The sequence below is a fragment of the Muscardinus avellanarius genome (assembly GCF_963383645.1).
Source record: "Muscardinus avellanarius genome assembly, chromosome: 2".
NCBI classification, from domain to species: Eukaryota; Metazoa; Chordata; class Mammalia; order Rodentia; family Gliridae; genus Muscardinus; species Muscardinus avellanarius.
The window spans coordinates 184,249,726-184,271,176 of NC_137787.1; positions in this window are offsets into that span (position 1 = coordinate 184,249,726).

Consider the following 21,451-nt stretch of genomic DNA (forward strand, 5'->3'; position numbering starts at 1 on the left):
ATACTCTCTATATACCTTCTTTTCTGTTTCTATGCTTCACCTCCTAAAAGATGGCTTCCAAGCTTATACCAGTGCCCTCAGAAAGGCGATATAAAATACTCACCTTCAGTTTGGGGGGGGTTGTAAATCTGTTGCAATAACTCACTTACTCTTCTCCACTCTTGCTAACCTTCTCAAAGTGGACATAATTTAATTTTCTGCAACCAGTAATAAACTATATCTCTTAGAAAAAGCTCTTTCAAATGCACCCACAAAGCTCTGTTTCTTTTACACAAAAGAAAAGAAATTCTGTTGTAATGAAATCTCCCCCATTCCTATCTACTTCCAACCTTAAAAGGAGTATTATATCAATCAAATCTAAAAAGGTCATTAACAGGAAGGCACTTTTAACTAACTATTGTAACCGAGTATATCTTATTGTTTGTGTCTTTTTTATAAGTTGGAAGTGATATGTAGCCAAGTATTTCTAATGTGAAAACATATGGTCCAGTACGATGAATATAAGATCTGACATACAAACACAGACATCTAGGTGTTTAATGATATTCGATGACATAAATTAAAAAAAAATTTCAGTTTTCCAAATCATTACTTAGATTCAAGGAGGCAGAAATCCAGCTGTTTTGCCACATTTTCTGCACATTATTATTAAATTAACATATTAACTGTACTTCTAAAGTAACTCATCATCGGTCACCTTCAGAGTTGTTCACAAAAAATATTATGATCCCCTCTCCCATGTTTCACGTGGAGATCTAAAACCCAAAGCAAAGCCAAACACCGAGAGACTCCAGGCTGATTCTGACATCAATAAAATCAGCTCAAGTTCTGTCACTGTTCACCCAAAATATTCTGGTCACAATTTGGGTGCAATCATGGTGTTTTATAATTAATGCCATATTGTCTTAAACAATGGTTTTAGAAAGAGTCACCTACCATATGTGGGCCCACAGTTAAGAGTTGTGCATGGAACTGGCCTGAAAGTCAGAAGGAAGGAAGCATTCATTCTGCTTCCTACAGTGATTTTTTTTTCTAATTGTGACCAAGTCATCCATCTTGAAAGCCTCATTCTCATCCACTTTAAAATGGAATTCTGCCCCTGGCATCTCAAAATTGTCATAAAATCAAAGGTGAAAAGAATACTTTGTTGTCCCTCCCCCCCCCGACATCTAGTTCACTTATCTGTCATTATGCTTACCTGCTATTCTTAAACAAAGAAAATTCTACCTGATTCTAAGTATACATATGCATTCATTCATTCAAGGAGCTTTATTTTTAGTTCAAATCCCATAAAGTTCATTTTTAATTGAGGAAATTCTCACTCAATAAATATAAACGACAAACCAAGGTTGCTCCTAAAACTGGTACCAGTCCCTGAACTCAGGACTCCCATCTTATCACTAACATACAGGCTAGTTTCTCAAAAGAGACTGCTTAATTTTTAGAGACTAAAATCTTGCTAAAAGTTAAACACAAAATAAAATGAGTTACTATGAGTGTTCTAGAGGTGGCCCATAATATGTCACAGTTCAATATTAGAAAAATCTAAGGTGAAGATATCCTGTTTATTCAAGTACCATCTATTCAGTGTAACTCTAAGGTTATAATTCTAATATGTAGATAATTCTATAAGATACCTTCTTATGAATCCTTCATATAACATCTTTAGACACATTATGAAAAAGAAAATTTAATAATTTAAAGGGTAAACAGAAGGCACAGAGATTCAGGACTTTATTTGGAATACTCTTTAGCTCAGAAGATTACCAAAAGCTCTGTAGTCACAGTACAAAAAGACAAGGACTTCATCTAGCTGTTTATTTTTAATTTCCCCTCTCTCCACAGTGATGTGAAATATTCTGGCAACACAGAACACTATCTACATAATTTTGTTATTATGAGTCACAAACTCTGTTTGCATCTTGCTAACAAAGACATAACAAGGGATGTCTGGTTATATTATTGTTAATACTTTCAGAAAATTAGCATCTATCTTTCTTCCTAGATCTAAAAGCATATTGTAACCTTCCTCATCCTTGTCTTTTGAAGTTCAATATATAATTCCAGGGGGAAAAAATGATGCTTTCAATATGCAGGTAGTGGAAAGGAAGCATATTCCTAATGCTCACTTGGAGAAACAACGTGTTGTAACCAGGGCACTTAACTTGCTTGTTCTGAAGACATTTAGGAGCCAGACAGATACTTTATCTACATGATATTTGACTAACTGCATCCTTAGAAGAGACTATAAAACTGCATTTAAGTCTGACATTATCCTGGCTAAAGTGTGGAGTTTATCAAATAAATGGAAAGAAATCAATTTTATTTGTACAGCTAGCACAGAGTGGGTGCTGGGTGGTGAGTAGGGCATCAGGGTCTGGCTCTTTTCCCTTCTTCACAGGAAATCTAAGGTGATGTCAACAGGAAACAAAGCCCTGCAAGATTTTCCAAATAACTCTGTGGAAACAAACTAGATCACATTTTCATTTTAGGGTTTCATTTCATTCAGTGGCATTTTTGCATGTAGGTTTACTTTAGGATCAGAAGAAAATAGAGGGGAAAAAAGAGTCAAAACAGAATGTGGGGTGCTGGATCTATCTTCATATTAAATATTCTTAGTCCTAAAGTACTATTTTTGTTTGGGTACTGGGGATTGAACCCAAGGGCATTCTACTTCTGAGCTACATTCCCAGCCCCTCCTCCCATTTTTTTTGAAACAGGGTCTCCCTAGTTTCCAGAAGTTCGAACTATATTGCTAAGGCTGTCCTTGAACCTGATCCTCCTGTCTCAATCTCCCAAGTACTTGGATTATAGGCCTGTGCCACCATACCTGTTTCCTAGAGTACTCTCGAAATATAGTATCTGTTGTTATTCATTTTATTTTATTTTTTCATATGGTTTTCTTTTTGCAGAATTGTACTCTATAGTGTTGCAGACAGCTTGATTGAAACTCTTTGGAGTCTCATTTGAAAAGAATGGACATCAACGTAGAGACAGCGTTCAGCTTACTCACTTGGAATATAGACTGAACCCTGGGGTCAGGGTGACTAAGTCATTCCACCTAAATTTAGCTTCTCTGGATATATTTGAACCAGACAAGTGGTCGATTCTTCTCAAACCGAAACCTAGTGACATGGCCATGCGTGGTGCATGGTTTTTATTTTATGAGAATAAAATGTTTTAAAAACAAAGATTCAAACTGTGAAATCCTCAGTATCCTCAAGGAGCTGTGTTTATAATTGTTTTTAATTAAATTTCACAGTCGAGCTATGAAATATAAAATGCATATGGATGCAAATTGTTGCTAGGAAGGCTGGACCATAGCAGAATGTATTTTTGTTGTCTTAATTTTTAATTTCCTCTCACAAATTTCTCATGTGTTTGGAATGTCTGATAAAAAATTTTTGTTATCTCTAACTAGGATATCCTTGTTTGTGGCTTTCATTTCCTTAAAAGCCTTCCAACTTATTTTCCACAGAGATTAGCTCTGAATTATGAAGATTTTTATAGCTCTGATCCCCTGTTATTTAACCCTTTTATCTATATTAGATGATTATGAAATAGCAAGTAAAATTTAGGATGAATGTGTTGTAGTTTTTTTTTAACTAGCATCTCATGTAGATGGACTTTAAAGACATACTTTTGCTGGCATTTCAAAATAAATTAACAAATTGTCATATAAAGAGAAATAATTTCTAATTTATCCCCTTTCCACTTACTAATCAATACCACAAAAGACTTTAAACCAACTATTGACCCCAAATGTAGACTAATCCAGAGATATGATAATGTATGTTTAGTACTACCTAATAATGAAAACAATTACAATTCTCATCCCAAAGATTTTCTTGCATTGATATTTAGAAGATAATAAATAAATAATATTTTGTTATAAAATGCTTGACAAATATTTATTTTGCACAGGGTTAAGTCTATCCTCAAATATTGAAAGTGAATATGCCATATCAGTTGATGTTATTTTCACAATAAGGTGGGAGATACAGACCTGAAGTCAGGTAATTATAATAATGTATAGTACATATAATTATAAGGTCAATAAGCACCTGAATTATATTTAGGGGTAGTAAAATGCTTCTGGGAGAAGAGATGCCTATGCTAAAATAGGAAGACTAGTCAGAAATTAGAGAAAGTTAGGGTAAGATGGACAGATGGGAAAAATGAGTTCAGGATGGAAGATGGGAAAATAACAGAACATTATTGATAGAAGAAAAAGCGTGCAACAGGCTTGATTTTAAAGACTGCAGGATGTGTTTGAGGAACTGAACATTGATCAAAACACAGATGTAGAAATAAGATTTGCCAAAGAATGAGTCTGTATAGATTGTGAAATCAAGCAAAATAAAGCCATGCAAATGAATTTGGAATTTAACTGCTGACAAAGTGGGACTATGGATGGTTTGGAATTGGGGGCTATTAAACCAGATAATGACATAAGGGTTATTCTGGAATCATATAGATAAATGGATTAAAGGTAATTTATCTAGCACTGAGAGCAAGGAGATTAATTAAGAAGTAGCAACAATTACCTTTGTAAGAGGTCTTAGCTAATTGTGTTTTATAGAGTAAGAACAGAGATCTATACTGGAAAATATTTAAGAGACATTATGTCTTGATGACTTATAGAATATTGAATACAGGAAGTAGTAAACATGTTGCAGGTTCTGGCTTAGAGAAATGGAGAATGGAGTAAAAATCCACACAATGAAAAGATAAATGTTGCCTGTTATTGCTATTTCTTAAGTGTTCTCTACTGTCATGGTCAACTTTTCAAATATATACATTTTCAAATGTTTTTTTAAAATTCACAGATTGCTTTTTATTCCTAAAAATACAACTTTAGGGTAAAGTCTGTTTATACTTTGGGGAATTGCTTTAATTGAATCTCATCCATAATTTTATATGTACTTATTTTGAACGTCTAGGTTTTGGTAGGTTGCTGTTGTTGTTATTTTTATATGATTGCCAACCCAGCAACTTATTTATAATTATTTCTTCCTTACACTTTATGACTTATTCATAGTAGCTTTTAAAGAAAACATTATTTGGAGTTTATCTAGTACCAGTAAAAAAATGTCCCCATGTTTTTCAACTTTAATCTTTTTTAATCAATTGATTCTTGCTATATATAAACATTCAGATTTTCCTACATACAAAAGTACTTTTTCCTTGATCCTGAACTCCCCTCCAAACAACTATCTCATGGCTTCACCTCTTTTTCACCAATTTTTTTAATATAATTTATATTTGTTTCTTCATCACTACCCTTCCATTGTAATCTCTTACAATATAACTTCTGTCCTTATCACTCAAATGAAATACCTTTCTGAGAAATCAGTAATTTAGTTTATAATACTCAGATTCAGTACCATTTTAAAACTTGTCTTTTTTTATCCTGTAGGATTTTCAAAAATTTCTAACATATCTTGAATTTATCTTACTTTATTTCCAGCACTAAGCTGATTTCATTGTAGTACAATTATCTATGTCCCCTAGCAGCAAACTTCTGAGGACAGGAAGCAATTTTGTTCACTCTTATCTTACAGAGACATTACGTACTTTTTAAAATAGTAAGATTCCAATGCGTGTGTTTAAATAAATAGTTATATAAAATTTTGACATACTTGTTTCAGGTTAATACATTGATGTGTTTCAGCTTGGTGTTATTAGATTTCATTAATATGCAGACAAAAGGGGAATTTAACTAAATGTCAGAGGCTAAGTTTGTGGGAGATAAAGCTAGAATGCTAGGAAGCAAGGTGAAAAGGTGAACTCACAAATTTCTTCTGACATTTTCTGCAATGTAAATAAGCTTTATTTATTAAAAAGTCAAATTTTACTTTTTATTACTATTTATTATAGACCTATATGATTTGATCATTTTTGTACATACCTAACGTTTTTATTCTGGCAGAAACTGTAATATTTATGTATGCAACTCAGAGTATAACACCTTGAAAATAATTGTTGGCTTGTATTTATTGTAGTATATGTATTATAATTATTTAAATTATCACTTGTTAAAGAAACTATACATATATACATCAACAGCATTACAAGTGTACTATGGAGGATAATCCCTGGGCCCACTGTGACAATCTAACATGTAATTTAACTACCTAGTCAGTAACCTTAATACTCATTTACTCTGATTTCCTTCCCTACTTGTTGGCCTCCACTTGTTTGGAGCCCTGGTGGTTGGAGTTGCAGAGTAGTTTCAAATATAAACCTGACATTTGGATTATTTACCTAATACACTGCTGTAATTCCTTATGGTCACTAAAGGGATACAGGCAACTTTATATTTAGAAGTCTATATCATCTAAGCTAACACAATCTCTTGCTTCTAAGGATTAGAGAATACTAGCTTTTTGCATATCCACAGCTCTCTGAGAATCATATAGGGCAATACTGAAAGCCAGTTTGAAGTCCTTTCTGAAGAATTACTGTGCTTTTAGAATATAGCCTAATAGTAAACAATTCAAAGAGGAAAATGAAATCAGTAACCTAATTCGCTCTGTCTGAAGAAATTTGCATCAGAGTAGCTGTGTTGCACCATTCCCAGGGGTGGCTATTCACTGCAATCACATACAAGACTCAGAAGTCCATATAGTCCATATTAGTTCTGTGTTTGCTTTCATGTTTGCTTTGTTTTGTTTTTCAGCAACAGGTTACAAAGCAATACCAGCAAAGGGAAAAGGCCCAACAGGCATAGCCTGGAGGAAACCAAGTGCATGCTTCTTAAAGTCCTCTAGCAATGTAGTTATACAGGACACAATTCCTCCAATACATCTGACAAGATGTGCAAAGTGTTGTCTACTTATGTAAACCTATGCACATGGTGCCTACATGGTGCACATCAGTCACTGAGGCTACAGATCCCACAAGAAAAGCCCATTCACCATAAATCACTTGTTTGCGTCAAACATATATACAGCCTGGTACAGTGTGGTTCAGATCTCAAGTTTAAACAACTCAATTCCCACTTACAAGCAAAGGGCCAATCTAGAAATCAGCCCTTCTTAGGAATATGCTGGGTGTTGAGCTCTTTCCAGCACATCATATTTTCTTTATCCTAGAACCTGAAATAACCTGTCTTTCTAGTAGCAACTTCTTCCCATACTCCAGAATTTTTCCATTCCATGAAGCCTTTGAAAAAGACTCTTGATGTCTGGTTTTTGGTTTGGTTTTACTTTGAGTTGCTTCCACCGACATGTATCCAGATTGTACAATTTAGAAATAATTATAATGTAGAGAAGATCTGTATTCTTTTACATCTGAAATATCTGAGATAGAAAAAAAAAGGTTCAAGAAATTATACCTCGTTGGCACAGCACAACTTGCTTATGAGAGTTCTAAGAATCGCATGAGCTGTATATACATATTTCTTTCTTGGTTTTGTTACAGGCTTCTTTAACAAGGAGATTCAACACTAACTCATTTGCTTATAGAAGAACCTATGCCTCTCGGGTGTTACAACTGGAAGTCAACAGTTAGGTCTGCAAGGTGATTCTGTTATATTAAGTCATTCAGAAATTGCTTTTCCTTCCACTGTATTGTGGAATTATTAAGCTAATTACCATCATCTGGATAGCCAAAGTTATATCAAACTAGGTTCTGGACAGGACAAAGGTAGCGAGAACCAGGGATGGACCCCTATTTTCAAAACCAGATCTACACTTGGTAAGCAATATTTCCAACCCCTTCCACCTGGGAGAACATGTTCAACCTTAAGAGGCTGAGATTCTTGTCTACCTCTATGTTTATGTGCTCAAAGAGAATCGTGGATTTTTTTTTTTCCTTCTTCTTTTTGGTGGTGGTACTGGGGTTTCTGGAAGCCCTTCTACCTCCAGGCTACACGCCCAGACCTATTTTATACTTTTTATTTGGAAACAGGATCTCTTAAGCCAGCGAGGCTGGATCCAAACCAGCGCGATCCACCTGTCTCCACCTACTAAACGCGGGGATTACAAGCGTGCGCCACCATGCCCGGCAAGAATAGTGGATTTTGGTACTCAACCTGCAGTCTCTACTTCAAACAGTATATTTACTGTTTGTTCCACAAATGAATAAGTTGTATATTAAATAAAATATCATGAAGAAGGGTTAATAATGCTTTTAATGAAAGTCAGTGAATAAGCGGAATGTTTTTCACAGAAGTTTACTTTGAAGTCAACTTTATGAAAAACATATCTTTGGGATAAAAAATGTTAAATATTTGTGTAGTTCCTTAAAGTATATCTAGGGAGCTATGTGTGGATTATATATATATATATATATATATATATATATATATATATATATATATACATACATATATTTTTTTCTGAAACAGATATATAGTTAAGCATACAGATAATTTAACAAATAGTGCTTTAAAATATTCAATGCATGCATTAAAAACATAGTCTACTTAATTGCATAAAATAGAAACCAGAGATAAGCATTCTTTATGGATTGTCACAATCCTGTACCTCTTTTAAATTTTACTTTACTGGTGCACTGTAGTCTCACATCATATGTGGATCATGATGATAATGGCATATTCACACAAAACTTGTTGTCTTCTCCCCCACTTCTCCCTTTTCTCTCCCTCCTAGTACTGACTGTCCAGGTTAGCTATGTTATATTCACATGTATACACATATTCCAATGTGTCCTGTGTCTTTTAAAAACAGAATCCTTATACCTCGCCATTCCTGGACACCTATAATTTTCTTTTTTATTTATTTTATCTTCATTGGTACAGTGTAATTATACATCTTAATGGAGTACAAGATGGTAGAGGCACACATACACATATCACTCATTTAGCCCTTCCCCAATTCCCACCCCATTCCCTTTCTCCTCTGTCCTTTTCATGTTTGGCTTAGTGATTGACTTACATATGTTTGTGAATGTACATCATGTACATTAGAGAATTTTCCTTTTACCCTTTCCACCCCCCTCAGTTAGGTCGCCTTATTTGTTCATCCAAGATTTCTCCTTCTAAGTTCTGTTTTCTTCTTCAAATGACCCCTTTTCAATGTGTCAGATTGAACCAAGCACACTGAGAGCATACAATTACATAGATTAATTTCATATTCACTCTTTAATTCTTGTGCTAATTTTGCAAAGCTGAGTGAAAAATTACATGCAAATGACCTGTTTTATTTTACTCAAGAAAATTAGTTTATAATGAACATTTATAGCATATGTTTAAAGTCCAGCAGCCTTAAAAAATTTCACCTCAGTGTTGGTAATTAGTTGCATACAACAAGGAAGAGCTCCATTGCCATTTCCATTTTATATATTTTTCGACATTGTACGTAGAGTTTTGTCTAGACAATACAAATGGCTTTTTTTCTCATCCACATACAAGGGTTTTTTTTTTTTTTTTTGTCTAGAAAGTGTAGCCAGAAGTACATTGTGGAACTTGCCGACTCCTCATGAAGAAATTTGAGTGCAATTTGAGAATAAAGCATTCTAGTGTTTTAAGCAGTCACTAAATGTCGACCAGAACCCTGGGTCCCATTACATCTCCCAGACGATTACTGAATTATTGAACACACATGAGCACTATGCAACCTTGATTAGAGAATTGCTAATCAACCCATGATGGTATGTAGGTCAACAACCAATTAAAAATCTGTGATTACAGTATATGATTAAGAAACAATTATATACAGTTTAAGGAAAAAATGAAAAAGAATGGAGAGTCAATTATACTGAGTGGTTTGTTCTTTCCTGTGCTTTTTAAGAAGTATTCTTAGAATCCTCAATTCTCCAGTATTACTATATATATTTTTTTTTCTTTTTTTTAATGGTTTGACAAAAAGTGTATTTGTCTTCAAGCAAATACTTTGCTCGTTACTGTGGCTTATTTAAAACACTATTTGCAGCCCTTGTCCTGGATTTTATTGTTTTCTTCCCCTAAAATAAATTATGTATGATGTTTTAGGGAGACTTTGAAGTTCAATCAGTTTTTGGCAAAAGAGTAGTACTTTGCAAATAGTTAAATTAGAATCCTGCCTGTAATTTATCCCTTTGAAACATTTCTGCATCAGAGAGATCTGAAAAATAAATGAGCAGCCATATTCACTAGTTTTGCAAAAAAATATACTGTTAGGACACCAAGGGGGGGGGGGTCTTACCCAGACTCTTTTAAAGAGAGCATGAAAAGACTGAAAAAAAGGAATATAACATTAAGTTTTTAATTAGTCATGTAAAAGAGAAGGAAAATCAAGTAAATGCTATCTGATGATATTTGATGTTAGAACATATGTAAGGTAATGAGAAGAGTTAAACTTTTAAATTCAAATATGTTGAACTTTTAAAAATTACATTTTTAATAGTGTCTGTAAAAAAAAAAAAAAAAAAAAAAAAAAAAAAGGAAACTAGATCTTTTAGCACTTTGGCCTGGAAATCAAACTTGGATCAAACTGTCACTCCTTCTTCACATTTTTATGCACTTGGAGACCAAGGTGGGGCTTTCACCGGCAAGGGCTCATGGATGCAATTTCTTTTCCGTACTGCTCAGAAAGTGGGATAGTTCTTACAATCAGGATCTGAAATTCATATCCTAGATACTTAACCTTGCTTTTCTGGTTTGCTTGTTCCATTAGAAGGTGATATCTCAGGGAGTTTCCTATTTTTTTGTTTTGTTTTGTTTTTTTCTCAAGAATAGCATCATCTCTAGTGTGTGTGTGTGTGTGTGTGTGTGTGTGTGTGTGTGTGTGTGTGTGTGTCTTACTGAGGACTGAACCCAGTACCTTCTACTCTGGAACCACACCCCCAGCTTTCTTTTTACTTTTTGTTTGGAAACAGGTTCTTGCTAGTTTGCTGAACGTCTGACTACTTTGCTGAAGCTGTCCTCAAACCTGTGATCCTCCTGTGTCAGATTCCCAAGTATTTGAATTAATATTGGCATGCACTACCACATCCAGCTAGCAGACAACTTAACCATGAAAGAATGCTTAAATTTTAATAGTATGGTACAATGTGAATTTCACTTAAAATATTTTTTGAAGATTTAAAGAAGTTTATTAAAAAGATAGAAATACAGAAGATAGTTACAGCCCCATTCCAGAATGGCACAGGGCCGAGGGTTTCAAATGAATGCCCCACCCCTCACTTAAAATATTTTACAAGCTATCAGCCTGCTTGTCTTTTAACCCATTCAAAGTAATGACTTTGGGAGGTGGGTCATGCAAAACTGATTTTCTTTTCTTAACTATGCTATTATATTTTTAGAGTTTCTATCAAATCTTATGGGGAAATAATCTTTCAATGATTGACAAATATTTGTATTCTGCTGGCATATTTTATTTTCGCTGGCTGTCTTTGGATAAGTGAAAAAATGCATCTGGATGATAATAGCTCAAATGAAACTATAAAATAATAAAATTGAGCTGATATACTTTGCACGTCTGTAATCCCAGTACTTGGAAGGCTCAGACAGGAAGATTCCAGGTTTAAGATAAGCCTCAGCAACTTAGCAGGCCCTCAGCAATCTTGCAAGACCTTGTATAAGTAATGAAAAGAGTTGGGAGTGTGGCTTGAGTTCAATTCCCAGTCCAAAAAAAAAAAAAAAAAGATGAAGAAAAAAATTAGGTAAAAATAAGAGTTTTTTTGGGTCCTTTGAAAATTATTAAAAATGATAAGTACAAAACCATCCTTCCCATTTTCTCCTTCCTAAGCCTAACATGATTGCTTTTTACACTCATGTTCTAGAGGAGAGTAACATTATGGAGTTCATCAATAACCAATAGTACCTAGAGATTTGTTTACAATGGCTGAATTATAATGATTTTTATTAAAGAAGATTTTGTTTGAAGTTGGGGGGTGGTACACACAATCCTAGCATTTGGTAGGCTGAGACAGGAATATCACAGTTGGTGGACAGTCTCAGCTACTTAGGCCCTCTGCAACTCAGTGAGACCCTGTTTTGAAATAAAAAAACAAAATATAGGGCTGGAGGTGTAGCTCGGATGGAGAATGCCCCTGGGTTTCATTCCCAGTACCAAAAAATAAAAAAAGAAAAGAAAATTCTATTTAAGATACTGCCAATATTCTAGGCTCTTTAAAGGATAGAATGAAGCCAACAAAGAGAATGGAGAATGTCAGACATAAAACTAAAAACAGAAATTTTATTTTTCCATTTTAAAAGAAGGTGTTGAAAAGGAAAGAGAAGTTTTTTTGTTTTTTTTTTTAAACTTCAGTCCAATAAAGCAGACCCTCACATTGTCTCTGTGATTATAAATTCAAGCCCATCACTTTTTCTTCACTTTTTCTATGTGATTATGCCTAGTTAATATTTCTGATCACAAATAAATATTGTGTACATTAATCATGTACAACATGTTGTTTTATTTTATTGTTTTATTTTATTTTATTTTTTATATGTATAATACTGGGGATTGAACCCAGGAGCATTCTACCTCTGAACTACATCCCCAACCCTATTTTTTATTCTTAATTTTTAAAAGCTTATTAAGCTGCAGCTGAGGCTGGCCATGAACACGTGATCTTCCTGTCTCAGCTTCCCAAGTACTGGGATTACAAGCATGTGCCACCATACCGAGGTAACATGTTTTTTTAAAAAATATGTATACAAGGTGGAATGACTAATTCAAGCGAGCTAACTTTCATTGCATTACTTCACATATTTATTGTTTTGTGATAAGAACACTTAAGTGTGTTTTCTCAGCGGTTTTCAAAAATACAGTATGTTGGCCTTAACAATTATACACCGTCCTTTTCAAGAAGGCATGCATGCATTTCAAACAGATTTGAGAACATTTGAGAAAAAGTTGTCCAATAACTTTTATAAAGTCTCATTTTAGGCTAATAATGAATCAACTGATAACTGTAGTAACCTAGATTTTTAATATGAATTTCTCCTCATTTGTGATGCCTCTATCTATATAATGAAGTAATTGAGGTTGTGGTATTTGAAAGCAAAACAAAACTAAATTCTAATCTTGGTTCCATGAAACATACTGTAATTTATTTTATTTATTCTCTGGCTCTTTTCTTCCTGATCTGGACCGGAACGTAAGTTCCATGAGACTAGGAATCTTTGCCTGTTTGAGCCATTTGTGGTTCAAGTGCCTAGAACAGTCACCAGTGCATAGGAAGTGCTTAGTAGATGCATGGGAAGAATGGAACACATTGCTCATCATTGATATTCAGGTATTGACTTATCTTTTGTATTATTTTCTGAGAAAACGATGTTAATAATACTTACCCTTATAAAATTGTGAATATTGGCCAGGTGTGGTAGCGCATGCTTGTAATCCCAGCATTCGGGAGGCTGAGACTGGAGGATCAGTGTTTGAGGACAGCCTCAGCTACTTAGTGAGGTCCTGGGCAACTCAGTGAGACCCTGTTTCAAAATAAACAATAAAAAATAGGGCTGGGGTGTAGCTTGGAGGTAGAATGCCCCTGGGTTCCATCTCCAGTATTGCAAAAAAAATATTGTGAATGTTAAAATGGCTAATATTTCTTAAGTCTTAAGTTCTTAAAATAGAATACTTAAAAAGTGCCCAGTATATATTACTACCGATGTCAAAAATTAAAAGCATGACACATACAGATATAAAATAAACACATGTCCCAATCTGTTTACCTCATTAATCAGAAACCAGTAAAGGGGTGAAAATGGCTTCAGGGAGCACTTAAAGAATGGAGTATTTGTTGACATTTCAAAAATAAGGTCTTTTGAAAAATATTGATATATAACTGATTAATATTTTACAAATCTTTCCTATAAGCAATCTCCAGGTTCACATAATTTCACAGTATCTAAATTACAGGCTTGGTAGATTGCAGTATTCCAGTGTGATGCTGAAAATATTTGCTGTAATCTCTGTTTTTTTTGTGTGTTTTTTTTTTACTTGTGGGCATTTTGAGGGGGCACTGGAAATGGAACACAGGAGCATTCTACCTCTGAGCTACACCCCTGGTCATATTTTTTAGTCTTTTTTATTTTTTTGAAACAGGGTCTTAATGAGTTGCGAAGGGCCTCACTAAGTAGCCGAGGCTGGCCTGGAACCTCATTCTTCTGTCTCTGCCTCCTGAATGTTGGGATTACAAGCATGCGCCACCATGCCTGGCTGGTAGTTAGGCTTTTTAAGAGGGAACTCATCATATTGGTAGTGACCCCATTTTACCTTCATATATAGTTGCATTAGCTTCGTATAAGTTGCTCTTTGCCATCCAATATGGGTTAGGGGTACCTAGACAAGGGTTGCCAATGAGATTGAAATATTAGCACATAGAAAGGGAGCTGGTTTATTAGTTATCATTGTTGGATTGTTTTTTCTTCTGTAAATTCATAATTATTGTTGAATCTATCGACACGGAACAAAGAAGTCTGAAAATCAACAGGTACATAGGTAGATATTGATAAGTATAATAATCGCTATCATGATTAGAAATAAACATAAGCCTTATCCCAGATTATAAAAAAAATCATATTTATGTTTGGTTAAAACGTAATTGGACTGATTATCTGGACCTTTCTAATTATATTATTTCTAGGTGTTAACTACATGGTCCATTTGTAAAAATTTATTTTTACTTAAATAAGGCTTTTAATGTTTTTCTACATAATGAGAAAATATGGCCTCAAAATTCTTTCACAGAGATAAATTTAACTAAACAGAGAGCTAAAAAGCACAATTATGCCCAACTGAGTTTTATTTTTATGTAGTTGAATGATTAGCTTCTCCTGCATTTTAAAAACTTGCAGGAATTTGGACCATGGAATATTACTTCCGCATTTTGCTGATTAGATATTTTGGCTGGAAATGGTGGTACATGCCTGTAGTATTAGTACTTGGGAGGCTGAGACAGAAGGATTACTAGTTCAAGGACAGCCTCAGCAAGTAGTGGGACTCTCATCAACCTAGAGAGACTCTGTTTTAAAATAAAAATAAAAATAGAGCTGGAGGTATAACTCAGAGGTAGAATGCCCCTGGGTTTAAACTTCAGTAACACATACACACAAATGAATAAATGAATGAATGAATGAATGAATGAATAAATAAATTTGGAACACATACAGATTAGTTTACTTTCTGAAAGCACTTAGCCTTGTATTTGCCCAACCAAGTTTGCCATCTATTTCTTCCTCCACCCTTCCATAGATCTTGCCTAGAAATATTTTGTTTTCTTAAAAGATGTTCTTGTATAATAGATGGCAAGTCTAAGAATAAATTTTGGTTATATTAGTTTAAAATCTTAAATGAATTCCCCTACATAGGAGTTTTAAATTTAAATGCACATAAGAGAAAATTTTATAATAAAAGTGTGTTACTGGACCAAGATATAAAAGGGTAGATGTGAAGAGTGAAGTGTTCAATATAAGGAATAAACATTGTAATTAATGTTATTCAAATCCAACTTGAAATAGAAAAACTCTAACGTGTATGTGTGTGTGTGTGTGTGTGTGTGTGTGTGTGTGTGTTTGCTGAATTTGATCCCAGAGTTCCACCCTGTGACCCTATCAGCAAAGATGTTGTATAGAGTTTTTGATTCAAAAAAGCACTTGTTTTTTAAACATTATCATCGTAATATTAACCACTTGACCGCATCTGCATTGCCTAACCTATTTTCTCCCATCCTTATTATGATGAAACCATCCAAGAACCAATTGTGCTATTATAATAAACAGCCTATTCACATCACTTCTATGACTGTGCTTCTGAAATTCCTTTGCCTTGAATGTCCTTCCCAACCTTGAAAATTTCTTGCCTTGAAAAACTACTACTCGTGGCCATGAAATTCCTATACACAGCTTTCCCAAGTTTTCTTTTCCAACCCCTAATATCTTACATTTTCAAGCATATTTTACTTTGTTTATATTTTGATATTGGTTTCTTTGAGTAACTTGGGAGCAAATCTTTAAAATTCTAGAAAAAAATCAAAGTGCTTTGTGTATAATATGTTCGTAATAAATGTATCAAAAAAAGAAAGGAAAGAAGATAAGTACAAATAAAAGGGGTGATTCAGAAAGATACAAGTTCTAGAATGCATTACTTTATACAAGTTATTACCTCTTTTAGTTTCAGTTTTCTAAAGGGGAAAATAATATCTATCTGGCTGGATTATTCTAAAATTCAAAAGAAAGCTTAAAAAATACAGGAAAATAGCCAGATTTTTTGCTTCACTAGATAAAACATCTAACTTTCATTTACTATTCAACGTATATGCAAAACAAACAAAAAACCAGTGTCTTGTGATGAGGCTGGTTAATGGAACAGACCTGAACTCATGCCAATAATGAGGTTTATTGTCTATCTTTCATGCATGAAAACCTTAGGAAACACAAGTGTCTAATCTGAAAATGTGTTTTATCGATGCCTTTAAGTAAGAAAAACATAAGATTCACATAAGTTAAAATACATCAAGACATGAGTGGTATTAAACAGTATAAAAACAGCCTTAAGATTTCCTTGGGTAAAAAACTTTGTGTTCAAAAGACATTTAAAAAAATAGAAAGGCAAGATAGCTATTGAACTTTGAACTAAACTAGATCAATGCCCAGTGAAGTGAACAATCTGTCTGGATCCACCATTGTTACAGTTAGCCAATCATTTAAAGAACAACTATTTTGTGAAAGAAAAGAAATAAGAACATTGTATTTCACCCTAGTGGAGTTATTCCTTAGAGTTCATTCATTGCTTCTGAATACTTTCTCAAAGTAGTCTTATCCAGTGTTCTGGTTTGGATCTGGATATACCCAGAGGCCCATGTCTTAAAGCACTGCCCTGAGATGCTATTGAAAAGGGGTGGGACCTTTAAGGAGTGGGGCCAAGTGCGAGGTTTTAGGTCATTCGGGGTGTGCCCTTGAACCCTTGAAAGGCATTGTGGGATGCCAGTATCTTCTTCTCTTGCTCTATGGGTCTCTTCTCCCTGGCCACGAGGTGAACGGCTTTGCTCTGCCACAGGCTCCATCCATGATTTTTTGCCCCAGTATAGGCCTAAAACCAACAAGGCCAAGTGCTCACAGATTTGGACCCTGTGAACCTGAGCCAAAATCAACTTTATTATCTCAGACATTTGTTATAGTAACAGAGCACTACTGAAAATTCCCCCATTGGAAATGTGCTAATAATCAATAAGTGTTTTGTAGTTTGAACTAGAAACAACATTAGAGAAATGTACTCTAGTAGCTTTAAGCCACCCTGAAGATGATTCTCAGGTAGTACTTCAATTATTTTTGTCACTTAAGTAAAGTGTCAGGCTGAAACAGATGATGTACACATTTCAACTGTATAAATCTATAAACATCACTTGGAATTTCCAAAGGGAAAAAATAAGATTAACATCGCCACTTTTTTTCTTCATCTGAGTAGATTTCTCTGCTTTATGAGATCATCTGTAGGAGTTTCTATGAAATTCATGATGACCATCAAAATTCCTGGGCAGTCCAGACATCTGAGAGGTAGTAGGTAATCTAAACTAATTTTATGCTCATAATAAAATCAGGTATTGCTTTTAAGGAAGAACTGGGGTAAACAGCACATAGGATTGTAATCTTACAAACAAGATTAAAAGTATAGTCATAACCAGTGAAAACCAATTACTAATATTATCAACTGTAATGAGCATTATCCCAATAAGTGATCTCAGAAGAGAGAAAATTTTGTCTTCCTGTACCCTGTGGTCAGGTAGTACGAACTCTTTCCTAGATCACTCCCTGAGAGGTTATTTATCTTCTATAATTATTCTTCTTCACTTTAGAAATGAAGTGACTGCTGAGATTATAGTTTACTGATACAGTTAGAGATAAAATGTCCCCTAAAGAGCTCATTTATTAATATTCAGAGTTGATATAGTGGAGTCATGAGGGCGGTAATCCCAACAGTGATAAATTTATTGTAATAGATTTGTTTGGATGGTACCCAGTAGGCTGGTAAGGAATGGATCCCTGGGGATTATGAGTTTCCTCTTCCCCCTGCCCTGCTCTTGCTTTTGGCCTCCATGATGTGAGGAGGACAGCCCATCTGCGCTCCCTCCCTTTATAACCTTCTACCACCATGCCCTGAGATCTGCAGTCCCCAGTCTCATACGGACTGAACCTAAACAGTAAGAAAATAAATCTGCTAAATTATTGCCCAATCTTTAAGGTTATAGCTATAAGAATGTTGCCCAGAATATTTACAGAAAACATCTTTACCACAAACACCTCAGGGAATATGTGCCAAAGTAAAGGAAATAATACACATGTAAATTATAGTAAATACTTCATTTAAAGTATTTTCCTTGACAAAAACTCATCTTCAAAAATTCAGTTTTAGTGCCGGGCGTGGTGGCACACGCTTGTAATTCCAGCATTTGGGAGGTTGAGACCAGAAGATCAGAGTTCGCAGACAGCCTCAGCTACTAAGTGAGGCCGTCCTCAACTTAGTGAGACCCTGTTTCAAAATAAAGAATAAAAAATTGGGCAGGGGGTGTAGCTCGGAGGTCGAATGCCCCCGGGTCCCATCCCCAGACCCGAAAAAAGAAATTTCAGTTTTCCTCTCAAACAGCTATAAAATTGAAGCTGTTAGTCGTCCTCAAGATTCTTATTATCATATTTATCAACCTCATCTCCATTCCCTTGAAAATGACTGTTATAAATTCAAGAATATGTTCCAGTTATAGAGTATTTTTCTAACCATTTCTCTAATTGTTGAAATGAAAAGCGTAATTGTTATTAAAATACTAAGGACATTCTACATTCTTTTCTTAAAACACATATCTTTCTTCAGGCAATAAAACTATGCAAGTGTTTCCAAAGGCTGAAAAATTATTTTTTTGGTGACTATTTTCTGCCAGTGTATAAAACAGGCTGTTCCTACTACATCTTTTGCTATGACATCCCAAATATTTTAGTTCTTAAATTTTACAAAAGTCTCAAAGAATCAGCCATGAAATGGCACGGTAGGCTTATTTGCATTGGGTACCAGAGAGAATATTTTTAGCTCAGAGCTATTTTAGACATGACTGGTTAAAAATGAACTCCCTTGCTACCCCACGAGTATGCATACATTTTTACAATAAATAATGAAGTATAAAAAAGGTATGAAGAATAATAGTGCATTTGGAATTAGGTCTTTGCTCTAAGCTCTCTGAAGGGAGGTTAATGTGTGAAAGGGCATCCCTATTCATGGCAATCCGAATGCTGATAAATAATACATAATGCTAGCGATTATCACCTAATTTCAATATTTATTGAAAACTGCCATTTCAAAGCAATCAAAGCACATCGAGAATTGTACCATTATCTACATTTGTGCAAATTTTCCATAAATATTGAGTTTCAGTCATTATCATTAGAATAATTTATTATTAACTTTTTGGAGACTCGAATACATATGGAAAATGAATCAAATCTTAGACCATAAGCTTATTTTACCTATTATATTTTTCATAAGTTCAGTACAAATGAAGAAATAAGTTATCCAATGAGGTCAGTAGAACTTATTCACAGAGAAGCTATTTCTCAGAAAAAGTATAGAGTTATAAAACTTGTATGTAATGCCAGCATATTTCCCCATTATATGTTAATTCATGGCAACTCTTGCATTGAGGCCAAACATAAACAACCTTTACTTTGGCCATATTGCTACTATAGATTGTACTGCAGAGAGCCTTCATGTAGACAAAAAGTACATTCATGTTCCTAAAAGAATTTACCATTCTAATCTGTAAAGGAATATTATTATCTCATGACCTTTGCTGGATATTATGGTAAGTATAATATATATATATATATATATATATATATATATATATATATGTAGCAACTACTGAAATACAATATTTCTAACACTCTTTGTGCTTGTGTGGTTCATGGTTTAGGGAAAAAATGAAAATAGAATTAAAGGTTATATAAAAAGTAACTATTTATTTGCCAAAAACTCTTCTATACCCTCTGGTTATATTAGTTTTCTTAACAGTCTTAGTTTGTTGTTATTAATATTCACTTTTTTTTTTTTTTTGGTGGTACTGGGGTTCCTGGAAGCCCTTCTACCTCCGGGCTACACTCCCAGACCTATTTTTACATTTTTATTTGGAAACAGGGTCTCCTAAACCAGCGCGCGCGGCTGGCTTCGAACCTGCGCGATCCTCCTGTCTCTGCCTCCCAAGCGCGGGGATTACAAGCGTGCGCCACCACGCCCGGCCCCACTTTTTTTTTACTGGATATTGAACCCAGGGGTATCTACCTCTGAGTTACACCCCAGTCCTATTTTAATTTTTTGTTTTGTAAAGGGTTTCACTAGTTGTTGAGTATCTCGCTAAATTGCTGAGGCTGGCCTCAAACCTACAATTCTCCTGTCTCAGTCTCCCAAGTACTGGAACCATAATTGACTTGTACTCCCATTTTTAAAGAAGATATTGAGATGTAAAATAGTGTAAATAGGTCATTGCCAAGGAAGAGGATATCTAGTTTTATCTAAAGGTTCAATATGTAAAGGTTCAGATATTGGTTAAAAGAAAATTATAGGGCAAAGGGGCTTGAATTAAACTTTCAAAAATTATGAATTGGAATTATGAGGAAACATAATAAGACATGAATTATGTTAATAACATATGAAAAAGTCACAGAGAAGTGAGAAGATATAGCACACTTGGAAGGCACCAAGTAAACCTGGAATGTCAAATTGAGCAGGAACCCAGGAAAGAATAAGGCCAGAGAATGATTAGCTCCTGAAACGTTCTGCTGTGCTCTGCTAAGGGGATTGATTTCATCCAGACATTTTTCAGCCAAGAAATTAATCTCAACCCACCAACTTTCTTTTCACCAGTGTAAAGCAGTGTCCTATTTCAGTGCTATCTTCTTCCCCTTGGATGACTAATAAATACCACTCGTCAAAAATGTGATGTAAATGAATATTTACTAAGGTATTATTCTTCAAAAATATTTGAATTCTATTATTCTGCAAAGATATTTGGATTCTAATTCTTTTATTTGGAAAAGATGAAACCTTCAAGATTTCTAATATTGAACTCTCAGGCTATAGGGCACCATGGTGAGATGCTCTGGGGCAGAAAAACAAGTTTTCTACTCCTGTGAGTGATGAATATGTTCGGTTATAAGAATATGCGGTCCGGTGGCATGTTAGGGGCCTCTGGATTCCAAGCTTAGGTCCATCACTCACTTGGTACAAATTGGCCTTTGTATCTTTCCATTGTGTACAATAATGAAAGGACTGGAGAGGGAATCCTGGGAAGAAAGGGTATTTCTAAATCCTTTCCACGTTCTTTTTTTTTTTTTTTTTTTCGGGTCTGGGGGTGGAACCCAGGGACATTCGACCTCCCAGCTACACCCCTTGCCCTATTTTTTATTCTTTATTTTGATACCAGGTCTCACTGAGTTGCCGAGGGCCTCACTAAGTAGCTGAGGCTGTCTGCGAACCGCGATCCTCAGGTCTCAGCCTCCTGAATGCTGGGATTACAA